The 11,522-nt window shown below is 41.9% G+C and overlaps 1 protein-coding gene across 4 annotated transcripts in view; it reads left to right on the forward strand.

The window, feature by feature from the left end:
* The window catches only part of APBB2 (amyloid beta precursor protein binding family B member 2), a 177,668-nt gene that overhangs the window by 99,974 nt on the left and 66,172 nt on the right, over positions 1-11,522 (forward strand). The window lies entirely within an intron of this gene.

An 11,522-nucleotide genomic window follows, 5' to 3' on the forward strand; every position in this document is an offset into this window, starting at 1 on the left:
TTACAGATCTCTGTGACACCCTCCCCTCCTCCCTGTCATTCTTCTCTGAGCTCCAGAGTCCTACTGCACTCAACGTCTTTGCCTACAGAAGCGCTTTTATCTGTCTTTATGTCTCTTCTGGTTCTGCTGGAAAGAGGTTGTAGCATGGATGGTGTTGGTCTCTTCTCCCAAGAAGCCAGTGACAAGAGGAAATGGCCTCAAATTGCGACAGGGAAGGTTGAGATTGCATATTAGCAAAAAATTCTTCACGGAAAGGGTTGTCAGGCGTTGGAACAGGCTGCCCAGGGAAGTGGTGGAGTCACCATCCCTGGAGGTGTTTAAAAAGTGTTTAGATGAGGTTCTTAGGGACAGGGTTTAGTGCCAGAGTTAGGTTATGGTTGGACTCGATGATCCTGAGGATCTCTTGCAACTGAAATGACTCTATGATTTTGTAATATTGCACAGGGAAGAGCGCACATTAGTCCTGTGTTAGTTCAACTCTACATCAAAGCAGTATGATTTTTGTCTTGATCTTTGGTCCTAACAAAACTTTTTTGACTGCCAGTGAATACCAAGCTGCTGTTTTCAGAGAAATCAGTGACCTTGATCCTTCCAGAGTGCCAAAAATAATTAATTGACTGCCATCGCATATGGGCATTGTAAGTAGCAGAGCAGAAAAGTAACAGGAAAAGAACTTTAAGAAAGTAACAAAAACCAGGACATGGACGTCTGTATGGTGAAGGAAACTTGAAAGTGAAGCCTCTACATTAGAAAAACAGCTCTCAAAACCATGTGTGTCGTAATCCTGTAGGACCTATTTGCAGTCTCCTGGTTTTGCATAGCAACAAAGGTAAATATCAGTCCAGAAAGGGAAATCTTCACATGTGCTTTTCCTGCTTCCCAGGACCACCTGCAGTCCTTTTTGTCTGCAAGTTGTAACATTTTCTCCAAAGATGAGATGCTGTTTCAGCTGAGGGAAGGACCACGCTGTTACCTGTTCATCTCTGGATGCTTTACTCTTTGTGACAATTCCTGATGAAAATCAGCTGTGTCTTTTCAATAGTGGTCATCGATCTCCATGGCTTGTGGTACATCGTATACTGAAGATGTTTTGGTCCTTGTTTTTACTGTGCTTTGGCGTGTTTACATTCTTACCAGGCAAACAGTTGTTTTGAGGGAGTCCTAGCTCAGGTTTCACAACAAAGGAAACTTTTGAAGTTGTTATATTCTCAGAATATGCAGCTTTAAGGAGAGTTTGTGCTCAGCTTTTAAAAGTGAGTAGCTATTTGCTAATATACTTGGAATTGAAGGAGGTGCTAATTGAAAATGGAATTCTGTTGTGGTTCTGCAGAATTGCAAAATTAATCCCTCCCTTTTTCTGTTTTTAAGTGCTTGTCTGGCATAAGACTTCAGCTGATGTGTGTTAGGTTTGTTTCTGGCTACTGTTCGCTAAGTTGGACTTGCTTTTGCGACGTTAGACTTGCCCGGGTGATGGGTGACAACAGGTAATTTTCTGAATTTTCTTCTAGCTCTTTGTTAGTGATTATGTCAGAGGTACCAGTTCTGTCGTCTTAATCCTGGGTTTCTGAATCTAGTTTCAGTTATGTGTGTAAAACCATCCCTGTGAAAAATAAATACAAAATTCTGGTGCTGGAGTGCCACAAAGTAAATACAAGCATGAAAATAATATTTTTTCTGGTGCTGGATGAATGCTTTAAAAGGTGGTTAATATCTGAGTTTGCTTAAAACCAAAATATGAATGGAGCAATGTGAAATACTTAAACTTCTAAGTTAAGAGAGCTCCACGTGCACTATCCCTCACCTATGGGAGGTGAAATAGAACCAGCTCCCCTGACACTTGCGTTTGCCCTCAGAAGCCCCTGTTCATAAAGCCTTCTCATTGTAGATGCTATATGTTGTGTTTCATATATGGCTCTGTGCATTGTTCAGGAAAAGACTTAGTTCAACTGAAGCAAGATTAATTTTGAAAAGGTTAAGGTTGTATTTTGGTTTGTTTAAAAAAAAACAAAAAACAAAAAAACAAAACAGAAGCTCGAGGGATGGGAAGTGGAGCTCAGTTCACATCTTACAAGGCCTCAGCTCAGCCTTTAGCTGCCTGATGTGCCCGAGCTGCTCCTGTAACATCTTTCTTTGCAGGCAAGCTGTAGGCCCTAAGGGTCAGTGAGTTCCTTCCTATGCTTGTGCAATGTTTCACGCTTATGCACCTCTAATGGTAAAAGTGAGGATTTTCGCCATAATAACTTCTCCCTTCCCTTCAGTAGTTTAGCAACATGAAATTAATCTGGAGGTGAGGAAACGTTAGGTCTTCAGCTTAAACGTTGGGGAAAAAAAAGAAGCCTTCAGTTTGTTCTCTAATGCTCATTCAACTACAGCTTTAAAGTGGCAAACTAATCCATTATACAGATCGTTAAAAGTAACATTCTGGCTTTTGCTGATAGTACTAAACTGACTAAATTAGGTAGAATGGGGGAGGAATTACTTTTTTGCCACATCAGGAAGAGCAGCCCTTCCTGCTGGGACAGGAGGGGACTCTGGCACATAGAGAGACTGGAGTACAATATCTGGTCTCTTTTGGTGCACTTTGATCTTATGGTTGGTGTTCGGGTGCTTGGAGCCTGCACAGGCCCCAGGGAGTCTGCAGAGTCTGGCCATCACTCCAGGCAAGTTACTTAGTGCGTGTCAGACCCCTCTTTTCCTACCTCTGCCCGGCTTTGTTTACATTGATGCTTACACTCTCCTGCCTCACAAGGTTGGTGTGAAGGTGAAGTTGTTGTTTTCATGGCATCCTGGAGCATCTCTTGTGCTGTGTGTGGAGCCGTGTGTACACGTGGACTGGGGAACAAGTAGAACTTTTATCCAAGATGGGAAATGGCAGTTCTTGCAGATTTTGCTTTTTCATGAAGCACAGCATTTAATTTCAGATAGTAACTCTGTTGTAATTCAATTTTATGTCCTGTTTTCATTGATTCACTAAATTCAGAAGGTTTTTCTAATGCATTTGCACAGTGCTGTAAATGAAGCTGTCAAAGAAAAGCAATTTTAGTCAAGCCACCATTTGAATTGTGTGTCTGTGCCACTGGCCAACTTCACTGGCTTTTAATTAGTCAATCATGTGCACAAAACTCATTAACGAGCATTTCTATAAAATTTCAGACTATATCAATGTATTTATGCAGTATATTCTCTAGAGAAGTAGCCCTTTCTTTCTCTATATTGTTTGCTCCTGAAGTCAGTAGACTTCATCATATTTTAAATGAAGAAAATTATCATTTACCCAGTACCTGACTTTTTATGCAGATTTCTTTTTTCTACAGTCAGATTCCTTTTTCCATGCTCTAGCTTACTGCTTCTTTCATTCAGATTAAAGAGGCATTCACTAACGTCACCAAATTTAAGCTGAGGCTCTTCCTATTCCGCAGTTGAAACACATCTGATGAAGCTGTGGACTCCAAGCCTGTTGCTCTTCTTTAGCACCAGGACTTGATGGCAAGAGCATTGTAGCTAAGTAGAGACATAAGATCTTTCCACTTGTCTGGCATGGTGTGTGTCAAGGTAAGTAGCACCAGCTGCTTGCAGAAGGTCTGAGGTAGATGGGACCCACTTGTGTCTACAGCCAACCTCAGCAAAACAGAGTTATGAGTTGGGAGTTTGTAATGTTTGATGCTTGTAAGACAGAGTTTTACCTGAAAATAAAGTGTTGTGGTGCAGCAGTTCCTGTGTGGAGAGCTGAGGCTGTTGAGGTTTGCTGTACACCACACACTGGCGCAGTGTCTCCTCCTGCTCTGCAGGCATCTTGCGTCTTCAAGTCAGAAGGATGTCTGATTTTAACTGCTTTTGTGTCAGTATTTATAGACTGAATCTTCTTGTTTTGTGTGGTTATTCCAGATTATATTTGTTCATTGCCTGAAATGAAGTCGTTAATGGTCTCTTCTATGGATGGTTTGACACTAACATATGGATTTGTTTTGAGGGGACAGGAGAGTCAGGCTCTTTATTTCAGGAGAGAAATATATAAACGCAGAGCTGCCACTGAAGTGATTTTTCTCTGTTTTTCTGCCAAATGGTTGGCTGCTGTTGCTGAGACAGATAAGTTTTGTGGGAATAGGGAAGGCTGGACTCTGTGCATGTACAAATTGCTTTTGCTGTGCGTGCTGTGCAGTGTGTCTGCCGGCGCGACAGGGCATGTGCAGGCTTTGCTGTGTGAGTCCGGCAGGCCCCGCGCTGAGATGGCCATTTAATTTTTTCTTCTTTAGACCAGACAAACCCCTTTTTCTAAAACAATGTCAAGTTAAATGGGGTATGAACCCAGAACAGAAGATCATATGCTGCCATCCTGCTCTCGGTGAGGAAAGGCATGGGAAGAAGAGATACTATGCCAAAAAAAAAAAAAAAAAAAAAAATCAGAAAAGCAGATTTAGATTGCTGCTGGACTATTTCAGCCCCGAAAGCTAACTCACAAGATCATTTTTAGTGATTTGCTAATGAAGGAGAAGATACTGGTCTGGATGAATTATCTGTTGCTTAGAGTCCTCCATGGTGAGGAGGTCCCTTGGGGTGCAGTCCCACAACGTGCAATCGCAGTGGATTTAGACCAAGTTAGAGGGAGGTACACTCTGCTGTTTGTTGGACTGATATTATTTTTAAGTAAAATCTTTTGCCATCTAGTGGTAAGAATAGAGAACTTACATTTCAAATAAAAACCTCACTGATATGGGTCATATACAAAGTGTATTTCCAAGCAGGAATAACTCGCTAGAACAGTAACCGATTATTCTGACTTATGTGGAAATCAGTCGGTAGGAATCTTCCAAGGGAGTGGTGCATGTTGTTCACATAGTATTCGAGACTATATCTCATTTAAGCACATAGCTGGTCAACAGGGCATTCATTTGTGTGCTGCTCTCACTCATTTGGGACTCCTTTTCGTTCCACCCCAGAGGGTACCTACCTGCTTCTCCCTGGATCCTGCACTTGGCCAGTGTGCTGTGAATGCCTCTGTGGTGGCTCATTTCCTCCACCAGTGGGATGAAGAAGAGAATTGGAAAGGCAAAAGTGAGAAAAACTCATGAGGCAAGATAAAGACAGCTTAATAAGTGAAGAAGAAAAAATAATACAAAAAAAAATATCAAGCAATGCTAAGACAGTCACTGGCCAGCTCCCACCAGCAGATGGATGACCAGCCAGTCTCTGGCTGGGAGCAAAGTGAGAAACAGAGAAGGTCTTGGCCCTGTGCAAGCACTGCTCAGCAATAGCTAAACTACTGGTACGTTTTCAACACTTGTTTTGGTCACAGATGTAAAACACAGTACTTTACAGGCTGCTATGAAGAAAAAATGACTTTATCCCAACCAGACCAAGTATAGCCTCTTAGTTTCCAAACTCTCCTAATGTTTATCAGCCCCCTAATCAAGAGATGGAGCTCTCGTCACACAGTAAAGTTTGTGCAAGAGCTGTATATAGGATGTGCCTCCACTACAGCACTTTCAGGTAGTAATTCACCAGCCTTTGTTCCAGCTGAGGTGGTCCTTCCTCTATGCCCATCATTTCGTGTTGTCACCACTGCTGTGTCTGGCTAAGCAGCCACCCTCTCCAGGTGGGACAGGTCTTCCCAGAGCCTGGCTTCTTCCTGGTCCACAGCTTCTGCCATGACAGCCCCCTTGAGCCAGCACTTCAGGTCACCTCCAAGTCTTCCTTCCTTTGCCGGACTCTGCTTGTTTCATGGCTGGATGGTTTTGGTTGGTGAACAGGCTAGTCCTCTTGTTCTTATCTATTTTTGACCCATTTTCCAGGAAGGAACATGTAGACCTTCTTCACGGTCTTCCTGTGATACTTTTCCCCACTGCTGCTGCTATTAGTATCAACTCCTGTAAACACAAGCTGCGGTGCTGCTTTTTCATGGCTTCACCCCTGGACGTCAGGCTGTATTGCCCCTGAGCAGACACCTCACAGAGCCTCGAAATTCTCCCAATTAGGCAGGATGGGTAGTACTAGCCTGAGTACCTGTCCAGGGCTGTCATCAGCAGTTCTTCTGAACTTCGCTCCAGGCTGAGGGAGCTGGGTCTCTTTAGTTTGGAGAAGAGGAGACTGAGGGGTGACCTTATTAATGTTTATAAATATATAAAGGGTGAGTGCCACGAGGATGGAGCCAGGCTCTTCTGGGTGGCAAACAATGATAGGACAAGGGGTAATGGAATCAAGCTGGAACACAAGAGGTTCCACTTAAATTTGAGAAAAAAACTTCTTCTCAGTGAGGGTGACAGAGCACTGGAACAGGCTGCCCAGGGAAGTTGTGGAGTCTCCTTCTCTGGAGACATTCAAAACCCGCCTGGACATGTTCCTGTGTGACCTCACCTAGGCGTTCCTGCTCCAGCAGGGGGATTGGACTAGATGATCTTTTGAGGTCCCTTCCAATCCCAAACATACTGTGATACTGTGATTAGTCATATCTGCTTGAACGCCTTGTATGCCTGCAGTAACTCCTGATTTATACAGCAGGACGAAGACTACATCACATTAAAAAAAAAAAAAAAAAAAAAAACTACAGGTGATTCATCCCAAGCTTCCTTTGGATTTTTAAGAAGTCAGTCTTTTCTGATTATGGTTTATTGTACAGTTGATCAAAATGGCAATTCATTTTGACACAGATTGTGTCTTGTTACTGGTGTGCCTGTAAAATCCCACATTTTGGCATGTTTTCCTGGAACCTGTTTGAGAATCTTCCTCTCTGCAAACACGTGCGGCTGGTTCAGCGATTCGGCAAGGAGGACGATGGGGTTGTCATGACAACCAGTTGCATGCTGTGAGAAAAGATGATGCCAAATGAACAGCTTTGGCTGTTTATCACTCCTCGTTGAGTAATGTTCTCCAAATTAGACAGGCTTGTCTGATTTATAATTACTTGTCCTAGTGGCTTGCATTTTTGCTGCATTTTTTTCTGAGATAGCATTGATGTTTCTTGCAATGATGCTCAGATGAGACTACCTGCTGACCATCATTACTGTGAATTATAGGTGATACCATCAATTATGCTGTACTGTGTGCAAAGCAAGAAGAAAACTTGTCTTTGGGGTCTTTTTCTTGTTAAACCAGAGCAGCTTAAACACTTAAACTTGCACATTGAGCCTACTACAGGAAATAAATGGAATAAAAATATTAGTTGCCTGTGTTCTTTCTATTGTGCTGTTTAATGGAGAGTGCTCATTTAATTTTGTTTGCCTTTGCTTATCAATGCAATGTGTCTTCCCCTCTCTTCCTGTGCTTCCCGTGGTCTTCAGTGTGCATATGGGCTGGGGGAGCAATATGCTCCCTTTACGATCAAGTCCCTGATCTGCTGAAGTCATTGGCATCTTCTCAAGAAGACTTCAGTTTCTGCGGCTTTTTTTTTTTTGTCTGTTGGTATTTTTTGGTGGTGTTTTTGGGGAATTTTGTGGGATTTTTTTTGTTTGGTTTGGGTTTTGTTGTTTGTGGGGTTTTTTTTAATTGTTTTTTGTTGTTGTTGTTTGGGGGTTTTTTGGTTTGTGGGTTTGGGGTTTTTTGCTTTTGTATAGACCCAGAAGAAAAACATCTTTATTTCATGATTTTGGAAGTTCAGATGACTACCTTACCTTCAGAAAGGGAAGGAGCTGGATTATGTTCCTTCTAGATGGGAGTGTTGAGATTTGTTATTGAAATGATGTGGTATATTTCTAGTCTTTATCAAGAAGAGATCCTGATTAATTTAGCACAAGCACAATGACATACAGCCAGGTTTTGGTGCTAGATGGGTGATAAACTAACTTATGACAATGGTGGGTGGAGTATTTGGTTTGTTTTATACTGATAAATACGGTTTGCAAAGCACAGTGGAGAAGCCAGTTCTGTAGATAACAGAGTGCGATGCATAGAAAATCAAGTATCTTGCTAATATTCTTCTGTTCCACAGTTGTCATAACACTAAATCATCCCTGACTGAACATTTTACTTCAATGTGTTCTTTTTTTTAAAAAAAAAAAGAGTAATTATTGTCTCAAAACTTTAACATAACTTGCTATTAAATTAAGAGTATTGTGCTATCCTTTGCATTCCTGCTCTTCCAGAAACCCCCTCTGGAGCTTTTGCCATTCTCTTTCCATCTGTATTTGTTTCTAAATGGGCTGCCTTTGGCCTTCAGTGAACGGCATTTCTAGCTGCGCCTCTAGAAGAAAGCCTAAACTAGTTAAAAGCTGCTTTGGTTTCATGGCATTTGATCTCTCTAATTATGAAATATCCACTAATTACATCAGCAGAGAATGGTGCTGATGTGGCCAGGGATGGCAGCTGGAAAGCTGCGCTGTGTTTCAATAGCAGCTGTGCTGTTCGCACCTGTTGTGATGCTGCTGGTGCCACCTGTGCCTGGCGAGTGGCGACCCTGCCTCGCAGGGGATGCCTCTCACCGGGAAACAGTTTGTGGCATCACAAAATGATGGAAAAATAAATGGTCTCTATTTACGGCACAAGTTTGTCTGCTCTGAAAGATCTTGCTGAATGCTGTAGTTTTAATTTCTGTTTAATTGAACAAGGGGTAAGGAGTGATTCACAATGGCAGCGATTTGATTACTATCCTTTCCTTTGAAACAGCAATGAAACAAGTGATAAAAATACTAATCTTGCCAAAGAGCTTGGTTACCAATTACATGTACTCTTCAGTGAATTAGTTATATTGTTTATTACAATCTCTTCTCAATTTCATAACAGTTTCCTAGATCAGCCTCAGGTAGTAAAACAATTTTGGCTTGAAATAAAAACGTAATTACTAACATTTCTAATTATTACACCAAACTTTTAGCATCTGAACTATAGCTACAGCATGGAATTTATCACTGCTCTATATCGAATAATAGGCAAAGGCTGACATTTGGAGAATTACAAACAGTAATATGTTGCATTATATGGGCTTTATCCTATCTTCTTTGGAATACAAAATGTGTTCACGAAGCTCTCCTAGCCAGAATTACCAATTGAATGTGGCTGTGGTTATGGTTTTGTGAAGGTACATCTCCGTTGCTGGTTGTTTTAAAAGAGTGAATTAATAGTTTTCATTTTGTTTAATGGGCTTCATTTTTCCAGTATTTTTGAGGCTTTAACTGCTCTCTTCAGTGACATTGATACTGGGATGCAGGCTGTATTTGTTGGTTTGGTTTGTTTTGTTTTCTATTACAAGCTCCATGTTTCAGCCATCCAGACAAAAATTCAGACATAAACATTTATTTGTGAGTGAGACTTGACCAGACAATTTCAGCAAGTGGGAATCTTTTCAGACTATTTCACTCCTTTGTGCATTTATTAAAAATGAAAACAACTATTTCTACATTTTAAGTAAATCTTGCTCTGGTACTTTTCTAAAGCCTTACTGGCTTTTTGTCAGTTACTTCTTTCTCTTTATTTTAATTTTGAAAGAGAAATAACTATCAAATTCCCCATTTGGCTTTAAAGGGGAATGGTAAGGCATTTTAGGTGCTGCCCTCCCCTTGGGCTCTCACTTCTGATTGTTTTGAATTTTGATCATTTTCCCGTGCTTTTAAAAATGTTCCTGTTGTGGCTGAGTTGCTGAATCTCTGGAGGGATGAAGTGGAGGCTGTGTGGTAGAGTGCAGCAAGCAGATTCATTTCTCTGCATTCTGCAGAGACCAGTGCCAAAGGCTTTTGGGGAGCAGCCCTGTGCCCCGTCATGCTGGACCCCGTACGAAGGGATTATAGCAGCAGCTCTACACAAGTTCCACAGGTAGATGGGAAGGATCTGGTTTCCTGAGGGCCTTGTCAAGTCCTGGTGCAGGAAGGCGGTGGAGGCAGGAAAGCCCAGTGGAGTCCACTTTTCAGTTTCCCTCAAATGAAGTTAGCTTTTTGTCGTAAATTACATTGTTACTGTTTTTTTATGTAATCCTCCATTTTAGTCCTTGAAATACCTCTTCCATGTCATTTTAACTGTAATCTTTTTTTGCCAGAATTGTCCTATACTTCTTCCATAATAATGTCCCTGTGAAAGCCAGTTTGCAGATCTTCCCCGATGTGGACAAAACCTTAACATCTGTCATGAGTGAGACAAAACTCCAACTGAAAAATATAAGTCCTCATTCTGCAACTTGGCCTTTCACGTCAATCTGTGTGCAGGAAAGACCAGCTGTGAACTTCTAACCATGTTGACCTTTAAGCCGGCAGTGCTGCATTTCAGAGGCTGGGTGGTGGCAGCTCACACGTGTCTTGGGCAGGATTCCAGGGAGAAGCTCACTGAGGAGGACTGGCAGGCATGTCAGAGCCAGCGTGGGCAGCTCTGGGATCCGAGGTGGCCACCCTTGCTAGTCACAGCTCTCGTGCATGCGAAGTTTGGACAGGGGTAAAGAGCAAGGTGAAGGGTTGACTGCAAGCTGACTGCCCAGTCTCCTGTGGTCAGGGCTGAGTTTGGACTTATCTCCAGAGCGTACGTAGGCAGCGGAGCCACCCTGTTCAGAAGGGTCTTCCTCCAGAAAAAGAGATGGCTTTCAAAGGTCTGCAGTGCTATGTAAATCATGACACCTGAGTAAAGGCAGACCTCATTCCTTTGCAGAGTTGTGAATTGGTTACATCTTAAAATGGTCTTTCTACCAATAAGAATTTGAGTCTCTTGCTATAGAGAGAAGTTATACAGATAATATGAATCCAGGTTTCTTGAAAAAACCCAAGAGAAGTGTCTGCATTTTCATACAGCTTAGCTACAGTGGCTCTCCTTATTCTAATTCAGTATTGCTTTTCTTACTCCTATTGCTTTATGCATTTTGTATAAGAAACGTCTTACAATAGACCATTCCAGGAGATCATAGTTTACTGTAATACACATGGTAGGTAAACCAACGTCAGTACAAACTATACATTATTTTTGTACATCATGCTCTAAATTTCTGTAGTAAACCATGCTTTCTGTTGTATCAGAGCAATAATACTTTCAAAACCAGAGCTTTATGAGCTCATGTGGTCCTGATTCATTCACCTTTCATCAACAAATCAGTAAAGAAGAGCAGGGAAGAGGCCAGTAGATGCCAGGTAGAACTTCACTTACTGGGGATGACTGGGGAGGAATCTGAGAAAAGTTCCTGATCACCATAAACCATCTGCCATTGAGGAAGCACGTAGGGCTTAGCCATCCACAGACCAGAAGAAACCATTTCCCTGTAATGTTTTTATCTCCAAAACCCTGCAGACGTAAGAGAAGTTCTTAGTTTCAGATGAAGTCCAATATGTTCAGTTCTGTTTCCTCCTGAGTTTGTTCCATACAAGTTGTTTGATGCCATGTCAACGGAGTTGGATTGATGTACAGATACCTGCTGCTTTTCTCCCCATCTTGCGGCTGTCACTTTCTCTTCTACAAGAAAACTGGGGTTCAAAAGGCCTGAATGTAACAGGAGATATAGATAGATAGGTAGGTAGGTGTGGTGACTTTGTTTTATTCTGGGCACCAAACACTGCCCTGATAAGGGACTATTCTTACACCGGCCTGTGTGACAAAAATTAGATGCTTTGACTCGGTGTTGTACC

Source organism: Streptopelia decaocto, assembly GCF_964273445.1.
Source record: "Streptopelia decaocto genome assembly, chromosome: 4".
Lineage (NCBI taxonomy): Eukaryota > Metazoa > Chordata > Aves > Columbiformes > Columbidae > Streptopelia > Streptopelia decaocto.